Raw genomic sequence first — 9,515 nt, forward strand, 5'->3', positions numbered from 1 at the left:
CACACACACACACACACACACACACACACACACACACACACACACACCAGCTTTTCCCTCCTTGCCTTCTCTTATCTGAGCCATTTTCTGGCTTCCTCCTTGTCCTTTTCAAAACCACCTTAAACTCTTTCATATGCTGCCACCACCACCACTATTAATAGTCAAAAGATATAAGCAGGAAGCTTTCTGAGGAAGAAATGCAAGCTATCATTAGCCAGACGAAAAAAATGCTCACAATCACTAATACTTAGAAAAATTAAAGCATTTCTGAGTTACCACCTTATACCCATCAGGCAAATTTGTCCTAAATAAAGGAGCTTTGCAAATGCTGGAAAAGCTCTGGAAAACAGGTACATTAATAAATCATACTTGGGGTGAGAAGCAAGCTGTTTGGGGTCAATCCGCTTTCCCCCTTCTGCTTTGCATATAGAAGTGTTTGTCTTATTTGGTGCTTGTTAAGTTCAGAACAAAAAGGAAAAGGAAAAAAAAAGGCAGGAGGGGAGGAGAAAGAGGAAAGTATGGTCTCTCCCAGAGCAGTTGGCTGTCCCTTTTTCCTGTTTGGGAAGCTAGTTCTAGTTACACCTTTGCCCCCCAGCCCTAGATTATTCCTCCTCCCCTGCCCTGCCCTGCCCCAGATTGGTCTGCTGCCTCCTCCCTAGAAACCCTGAGAGAGAACAGCAAGCATTCATTCTGAAGCTACTTCAGTCAGTGGATGGATACTCAGAGATTGCTCCAGAATCAGACAGTAATATCCCTTCTGGTCTCTATGAAGTCTAAGATGTTCTCTCCTGTGCCTGCTGCCATCTGCTCCTCACAATTCTATTAGGCAGGGTGGGGCAGCTAATACTGTCCCTCCCTCCACATGTCTACCTGCTGAAATCTTTCTCCTTCTCCAAGAAGCCTTACTGATCTCTCCTGCAAGATGAGCTCCCCCTCCTCTAATTTCCTGGTAGCACTTAATCTAGACTTCTTCTCTGCCCTTGAATCACAGTCTCCCTTGAATCCTTTTCATCTGGGAATATGTGCTATTTCTCACATATTAGATTATAAACTCCTTCATTTAATAAACCATTTAGTATCTACTACATGTAAGTCAGAGGACCTATATTGTCCTTTATTGTTCAGCACAATGTCTTATGGGTAGAGTGTAGCTGTTTCATGTTTGTTCAATTGATTTGCTCTGACAAATGAAGTACTTAAAATTCAGAGAAGTTAAAGGACTTACCCAAAGTCTCACAGCTAGTAAGCAATAGAGTTCCCCTGAACCCTAGCCTCTTGATTCCAAGCCCATGGCTCTTTCTCTTTGATCATGCTGCATCTCACCAAGTTTGGAGAATTGTGTTTATTTCTGGGCAGCCTGGATTAATGAAATACATTGATGGACTGGGAACTGTCCAAAAGAGGCTAAAAGAGTGGAAGGCTTCAAAGTCCATGTCATAGAAAGATCCACTGAAGGGCCTGGGATTGTTTATCCTGGAGAAGAAAAGACTGAGGGGAGCAAAATATTTACCTTGAAGTATTTGAAAGTGGCAGCTAGGTGGCACAGTGGATAGGGCACTAGGTCTTGGTGTCAGGGAGACTCATCTTCCTGAGTTCAAATCTGGCCTCTGACACTTACTAGCTATGTGACCCTGGGCAAGTCACTTAACCCTGTTTGCCTCAGTTTCCTCATCTGTAAAATGAAAAGAAAATGGCTAGCCACTCCACTATCTTTGCCAAAAACAAACAAAACCCCAAAACCCGTATGGGGTCATGAAGTGTTAGACACCACTACAATAACTAAACAACTGAAGTATGAGATGATGCTGATTTCTAGGCAACTAATTCTGCACCTGAAATTCAGAAACCAATTTGAGCCATTTTCTTTTCCAGGTTAAAAAGAGGGATGATATGTCTTTGTACCCCCAATACATAGCACAGTGCCTAAATCCATAGTAGGTGCTTAATAAATGCTTATTGATTGGTTGATTAGCATGGAGAAGAGAAGACTCACTGGAATCATGGTAGATTTCTTCAGGTACTTGAAAGGATAGAGAGGGATGAGATTTGATCTGTTTGGTCCTAGAAGACAGAACCAATAGTAATGGGTGGAAGTTGAAAAGAAGCAAATTTAAGCTTGAAATAAAGAAAACCTTTCTAATAATTAGAGTTATCTAAAAGTGGAATGAGAAGATCATGGGATCATAAATCTAGACTTGGAATGGATCTCCAAGGCCATTTAGTCCAATCTCCTCCTTTTACAGATGAGGAAACTGAAGCCCAAAGTGACTAGCACAAAGTCACATGTAGTAAGGATCAGAGGCAGGATTGGAATCCAAAACCTTTGACTCCAAAGGTAGTATTCTTCACAGTGCCACTGTCCCTCCTCACTGTCCCTCTTCAAGCTAGATGAGAGTGGGATCATAGATTTTAAAGGTGGAAGAGAGCTTAGTGGTCTAGTCAAAGACCCTTATTTTATGGATAAGGAAACTGGGGGCCACAGAAGTGAAGTAACTTGTTCAAGGTCACACAGGTAGTGACAGAGCCAGGATTTGAACCCAGGTCCACTGGATACAAATCCAGCACTCTGTCCACTGCACCATACTGCCCTTCAACTCATTAGATATGTCCTATACTGGGGCTGGTTTTTTTTTTTTTTGGTAGAATTGTGCATAGATTAGTCACTGAGGTATTTTCAAACTAAGATTCTGAGATTCTACCTTAGGATTCTTAGAAACTCAGAGATTTAGAGAATCCTTAGCAGAAGATGTACATTGTAGTCTCTGAGGGAAACTTAGCCACCTATTGTTTAAGTGGTCGATCAATATATCAAGTAATCATTTATTCCTAATATGAAGGAAAGAATTGCTATTGTAATTGATCCCTTCCTTTGGAAATTATTTTTATATATTTGGTATTTACTATTTTGGGTAAATATTGTATTCCTCCCAGTAGAATGTAAGCTCCTTGAGAGCAGGGGTTGGCTGTGTGTTTGTTTTGTTTTTGTTTTTAATTCTCAGCACCTGCCAGAGTGCCTCAGGCACAGTGGGTAAAAACAGATTTTTGTAAAAACAAATTATTAATTGTTTAAGGAATTGTGGGAAAAGAAGGGTTTGACTAAAGTTTTCACTATTGTGTTGTATTACCCAATGATTAGACCAAACCTGATATTATTTCCAGATAACCACTAAATTCCTCGACCTCTTCTCTTTTCTTAAGGTCAAGCCACAGTTTGAAAAAAGAAGCAATGAAAAATATGACTGCTTCAAAGCTGTAGAGTACAGAAGCCAAGTTGTTGCTGGGACCATGTATTTTGTAAAGGTTAGTGTTCAACAAGTCACTGAATTCTACTCAAATCAAGCAGTTACTACCAGCCAGGCACTATGCTGGCGGTGGTGGTTGTTGGCCTTCATTCCTGAAGACCAAAATTACATCACTAAGCTAGTGTCTAGTTTCACTGTGTCCAACTGTGTCTGATCAGACCAGTATGAGTTCAGAAAGCTCTACCACAGGTGGGCACAAATAGTCCATGTGAACATTTGGGGTGGATCCTCTAGATTTGCACACCTTGAGTTTCTTCTGAGCTGTCTCAATTCTGCTTTGCTCACAAAGCTCAGCACCTTCGCTGATGTGGGCATGCCATGCTGGGTGGTCCTCTGCCATTGCATCCCATGTCACATAGTCAATTACAAAGTTCTTCAGAGAGACCTTGAGAGTGTTCTTGTATCCCTTCTTCTGACCACCAAGTGTGTGCTTCCCCTGTGTGAGTGTTCCATACAATAGTCCTTTTGTCAAGCATACTTTTGCACTTGAACAATGTGGCCAGTCCTTCAGAGATCTATTCTCTAAAGTAGCATTTGAATGCTTTACAAATGTTATCTTAATGATCCTCACAACAACCCTATGAGGTAGGTGCTATTATCATCCCCACTTGGGGGAATTAAGAAATCAGTTGAGGAAACTGAGGCAGAAAGGAAATGACTGAAAGTCTTCCTAACTCCAGGCCCATCATTGTATCCTTTACATCCTCTAACTGCCTTACAAGTAACTTACAAGTACTAGACAAGTGACTAACCTTACTATACCTTAGTTTCCTCGGCTACAAAATGAGCACATGGGACTAAAGTCCCTTCCAGCTTTAGATCTGTGACCTTAAGAACTAATAGTAGCATGATGTGGCTGCCTCTCTGAATATTCTTGTTCATTGGCTCTTTGTGGGACTCCATTCCCTTAGCTTTAAAAATAAAACTTAAGGATCTCTCAGGTCACTTCCTGTTAAAATTTCGTTTTGAAAGCATGGATAGGCTCATTCATAGGTGAGGAAAAAATATAAAATTCATATTGATGGGGTGCTTGGGATCTATGTTTGTAAACTCAGTTTGTAATATTAGTTTGCAACATCAATTTGTAACATCAATCTGTAATATCAGTTTGTAACATCAGTTTATAAAATCAATTTGTAAAACCAGTCTGTAAAATCACATTTCCCCCCTCCCCAGTCTCAGAGCATTAACTCTGCCCCTTCCCCCTGCCAGCACTCTGCCCAGCAACAACTCATGAACTGTGTATCTCTGCTTGGAACAATAACAAACTACACCTATAATCCTTCAAGGCACTATCTATAGGTTAACTCCTTAGCCAATTATCCACATACTGAGTCTCTGTTAGCCTTGGTTCCCAACATCCATCTTGTCAAACATGACACTGATGAGTGGCAGACTAGGCACTTCTCAGTCAGCCCTTAACTGCTAGCTGACTTAGTGACGGTTCAGGTGAAAAACCACACCTCCAGGTAGCCCCCCCTTGGGCTACTTCCCAGTGAATTATGGGCAAAACGCCTGTGGAGTTAACATTAAAAGTACATGTTCCTTTAAGCACTGACCACTCCTTAATTCCTCCCTAATCCCACCCTTACTCACTTAGTTAGCATGATTGACATCTGATTAATTGCCTCAACTCCTTAAAAACTATGCCTATGTCTTCTTTAAGTTTGCAGGTTCTCCAAGAACTCTTGCCTGCCCTACAGCATAACAATAAACTTGAAAGTCCCTTAAGGACCCTTGCCTGCTGTAAAGTGTAACAATAAACTTTTATAGTTCTGATTCCAAGTCTGCTTGGGCCTACTGAATTCTTTTCCAGACTGAATCATAGGCATTCTGGTCTTTGATAAGGATCAGAGTTCCTGTATAAACTATTGCCATCCCCCATCAATATCAGAGGTCATCTAATAAAAAAAAAAAAACCCTACCAAAAATAGGAATGATGCCCACACAATGACTCTTGAGAGGTGAGAGGTGCTGGGTTGGAATACACACCATTCATTTTCCACTTCTCTTTCTTTGCAGGTACATCTTGGGGATGATCAATATGCACATTTGAAAATATATGAACCTCTCCCTCAAACAAACCAGCCGTTGAAACTGTCAGACTACCAGACTGGCAAAACCAAGGAGGATGAAGTGACCTACTTTTAGAAGCACAGTCCAGAATGCATTTGATCACTTTCCTGAGCATCCTGTATCAATAGGCACAAGTGAAATGAAACACGGATCTTTGTAAAGTAGGTTTTGACTTTAATGATGTATTGGTTAGTTTTAGTCAATATTCCCTCTTTTCCTCTCTTTTTTATTCTTTGTTATAAGGGATGTCTTACTGGGTAGAGGAAGGAGAAAGGATATATTCAGAAATAAAGTGATATAAGAACAAAAGATTTCAATTAAAATTTTAATCAATTCTGAAATTATTTGCTTTAAATCATTTTACATCTCTGCTCAGCCCATAGTAGATACTGGCTTTCTAACAGTCAAGCAGCATTAGGTTATACTATAAAACCACCAAGTAAATTTGGGTAGCACTGTCTCTGGACCCTCCCCCAAGTAATACGTGCAGTTATATGCCAGGTTCCCAAATAAGGGCTGCTACTCAGGTAGTAATGGCAACCCTGTGGGTCTGCATCCCTAACACTATCTCTCAGGAGCCCCCGTTAATCATTAGCCAACACACACACAATTAGTAAAGACTCAGATGGTATAGAAGACTAGTACTTAACAAACATCCCCCCTCCTCCACTTGCCAACACCATAAACCTGTGTTATACTCTCCCACAAATACATGGTGTCCATAGGGAAAGTGGACTCAAACTTAGAATACAGTGGTACTGAGGTACACATGAAGGATCCATGTGTGGCAAAGTCAGCTCACATCTCCTGATACTACATGACCTAGAAGTTGTTCCTCCCTGGATGGATTGTTCAGCTGCATGTCCAGGGTCTTCTCTCTGCAGTCAGAATCTCTTCTTTGATTCTTCATGTTCCTTGAAGCTGCTTCTACCCTAGACTGGCTGTCTCTTTATATCCATGTCTGTCTGAAGGCAGACCAGAATTGCTGGGGCTGAAATGACAGTTCTCCTCTGCTGCCTGAACTAATGAGCAGTATTTACCTGTCAGTAATAGCACTGCCTGGATGATTTCAAGGCATTTTCTAAACATCACAAAGTTGGATAGCCCTGCCCTCTTAGGAATCTCTTTTGAAGCTGCTCCTCAGCTAGAGTATAATTGAAACATTGTCTATCCCCCAGTACTTCCCACAGTTCGTTCCATATGTAGTTGGTGCTTAATTAAGGATTCTTGATAGAGTCAACTTCTTCACTCAGGCTTGTACTCACTCCCCTGATCTGAGAGCTGGAAGCTCCTTACTGCCTTCTAGCTCCAGGTCTAGGCACTCAAGAGAAAATGGAAAAGATGGCCATTTCTTAGTGAAAAGTCAACAGAAGAAAACTAAGAGGAGTTTTGAGCACTTAAAATGTCCTTTCTAACACAATCACCTCCACACTGTGAGCTTCCTGTGTCCACACATCTCCAAAGACGCGTCCATATCCTGGATCTGCTCTGAAATTCCCAGCTTCTTTTCCTGGCAGCGACCCTTCCTGCTGTTCCCTAGGGACTTTCAGCAGGGGTGGGCTTTGGTTTTTCATTCTCCTTGTTAGGCCAGGTCTATCTACAAAGATTATGAAGCTTTCTCTTACTATGGTAACAGTTCCCCCCAATACTCTATACTAATTTGCCTCCTGCATAGCTCTGTTAGTCAGAACCAAGCAAAAGTTTAGCTGCCTCAGCGGGACATTCAAGAAATCAACTTTTAAAAGGTTTCATGGGGGGAGGGAGAGGGAAGGGAAGAACCCGCCTCAGGTTTAAGGTAGTCTGTGCATCCATGTTCTTAAAACAAAAGCTCATGAATCTCCACCAGTGCTTTTGCCTTTAATATTCAGTCATTTGACACAATCAACTCAAAGCAAAGGCATTTACTGAAAATGGTTTTGTAAAAATCACAGCTATAAAATATTCCCCCATAAACCAGAAGCATACTCTTTACAAAAGATCACATCATTGGAAAGAGTGAGCACACAATTAGAGAAAATACGAAGTCAAAGGGACTCATACTTCTATTGCCTCAGGGCCTGATGTTCTTTCCCTTCTCTTCATGTCTTCATAATGGACACAATATTTCTGCTGGGCATGTCTTATTTCCTTTCAGAGTCTACTCCCAGATTGTGAGAAGCCCCCTACTGGTCAATTAGCTACACTGCGAGACACAATGATCCATGAGGAAGGGTGAAGACAGGGAGAAATGTCTCCCCTCTCTCCTCAAAAGAATAAGGAGTTACTTTCTCTTAAGAGCTGAGTGGTTCTTCCACAACTCCTCCAGAGATTATACTCCTCAGAGACCTCTCCTGCACCGACTTTTGCCTGGAGAGTGTCTTGCTTTTTCAAGGGCCACCAAGGTTATCAGGACCCCTTTGTCAGCCAATGGCCCAACAATGCCAGCAAGCTTTACTAAAGAATTTCTTCACATCTGATAAAGTGGGGGGAAATGGTCTTATCCTTAAGACCTTCGACTTTATTGTCTATTAACTGACCTTTGAGTGCCTGTGATTTCATCAATTAGCCTTGTGGGAAATTAGATGACCAGATCAACTTTTTCCCACTCCTAGTATTTTTGCCATTCCCACCTTACCTGGCATATACGCTGTATTCTTCCAATAGAATACAATCTCTTTAAGATGAGGGATTGATTCATTTCTTCTTTTGTTTGGCATATAATCAGTACATTAATAAGTATTTGCAGAAATAAATTATCAGCTGTCGTCACCTTGCATTTCTGGATCCAAAACTAGGGAATCAATTTCCTTTTATGTCCTGCCATAAGTACTATCTTTCCTATTGACCATATAAATTGCACCCAATTAAGACCTACTCCAAATTATTTTACTATATTCTTAAGCACCCAGAAAATGTCACTAATAATCACCAAAGTAGAAGAATTTTCAAAACTATGTAAAAATTAAGATTATGTATAAAGATCTAGGTTATCAGGAGTGCAAAAAGAAGTGTAGTCTAGTACAGCAGTTCTCAAACGTTTTGGTCTCAGGCCCTTATACCTTCTTAAAAATTATTGAAGACCTCAAAGAGTGCTTGTTCATATAGGTTATATGTATAAATATTACGACCCCAGAACTAGCCCATCATTCATTCGACCTACCTCTCAGCATGATGAAATCATAAAGCTTTCTACCACAAGACGCAGCTGCCTCTAATGTTATAAATAAAATGTTCTCAAAAGAAAAAATTCAAGCAATCCACAGCCATATGAGAAAATGCTCCAAATCATACTATTCATAATGAAAATGAGTCATACTAATCAATGCCACTCTGAGGTCCCACATCTTATCATTAGTTTGGCAAAGGTGACAGAAAGGAAAACAATAATTAATCAAGGAGTTATAAAAGGACAAAACTTGTACACACATTTTTAGAAGAGTTGTGAAGTGGTCCCAACCTTCTGAAAGGCAGAAGATGGAAATGAAAAGCAAGTATGTGGAGGGAGCAGGGTAAGGACCCATGTAGGAACATGGTGGTGAAGTCTAGAGTGTGAGGCCTGGCTGGCCTTGACCTTTTTTCAAAATGGACATTCCAGGAGGAAGTCAATGGAAAAAAGGGCCACAGAGTAGAGGGAAGCTGAAGTCTGGTGACTAAGACCAGAAAGTGAAACATGGAGTCTGGGCCTCTCAGATTTAGGTCCTGGGACAATGGTTTCTCTTGCAGCTCTGCAGAGCTACCAACCAGCAGATGGCAGCAGCTGCCCATCTTCCCCATAGCTTCCTACCTCCCCTCCCCAGCCAACCTGAAGTCCTTCTAGGATTCTGGAAAGCTCCCTGAATGGTGGCCCTCCACTAGTTACCTCCACAAGAACCTCTGGCCTTTTGTCAGAGAGAAATCTTTCTCTGTAATGGGTCCTGGCCAAGAGAACTCCTCCCTTCATCACATTTCTAGGGCAGACTAGACAAAGAACGACCCCTTATGCATGCTCTCTTGGACCATGGTTCCAGCTGACCTCTGAATTCAAATAAACTTGCCCAAGTGGGAATACCCCACAACTCCTAGCTTATCACCAAGCAGGTCTAACACTCCTACCTGATTTGTGATTTCAAGGCCAGAGATCTTTTTCCTTCAGCACCCATGCCAGAGTGTCTCCCACCC

The 9,515-nt window shown here is 41.4% G+C and overlaps 2 long non-coding RNA genes across 3 annotated transcripts in view; one reads left to right on the forward strand and one right to left on the reverse strand.

Moving 5' to 3' along the window:
- Positions 1-759, reverse strand: part of LOC138176355 (uncharacterized) — a 9,669-nt gene extending 8,910 nt beyond the window's left edge. The window contains exon 1 of one of the 2 annotated variants that reach the window (XR_011172221.1): positions 370-759. This is a non-coding gene — a long non-coding RNA (uncharacterized lncRNA). The remainder of the gene's footprint in view (positions 1-369) is intronic. The other variant, XR_011172220.1, reaches the window with a different exon arrangement.
- Positions 760-1,229: 470 nt separating this feature from the next.
- LOC138176354 (uncharacterized) lies at positions 1,230-5,719 on the forward strand. The gene is made up of 2 exons (XR_011172219.1): positions 1,230-3,300; positions 5,325-5,719. It is a non-coding gene; the product is annotated as an uncharacterized lncRNA (long non-coding RNA).
- Positions 5,720-9,515: the final 3,796 nt, after the last annotated feature.

Source organism: Petaurus breviceps, unplaced genomic scaffold, assembly GCF_028583685.1.
Source record: "Petaurus breviceps papuanus isolate PSGF00001 unplaced genomic scaffold, PetGlider_PUasm1.0 87421, whole genome shotgun sequence".
Lineage (NCBI taxonomy): Eukaryota > Metazoa > Chordata > Mammalia > Diprotodontia > Petauridae > Petaurus > Petaurus breviceps.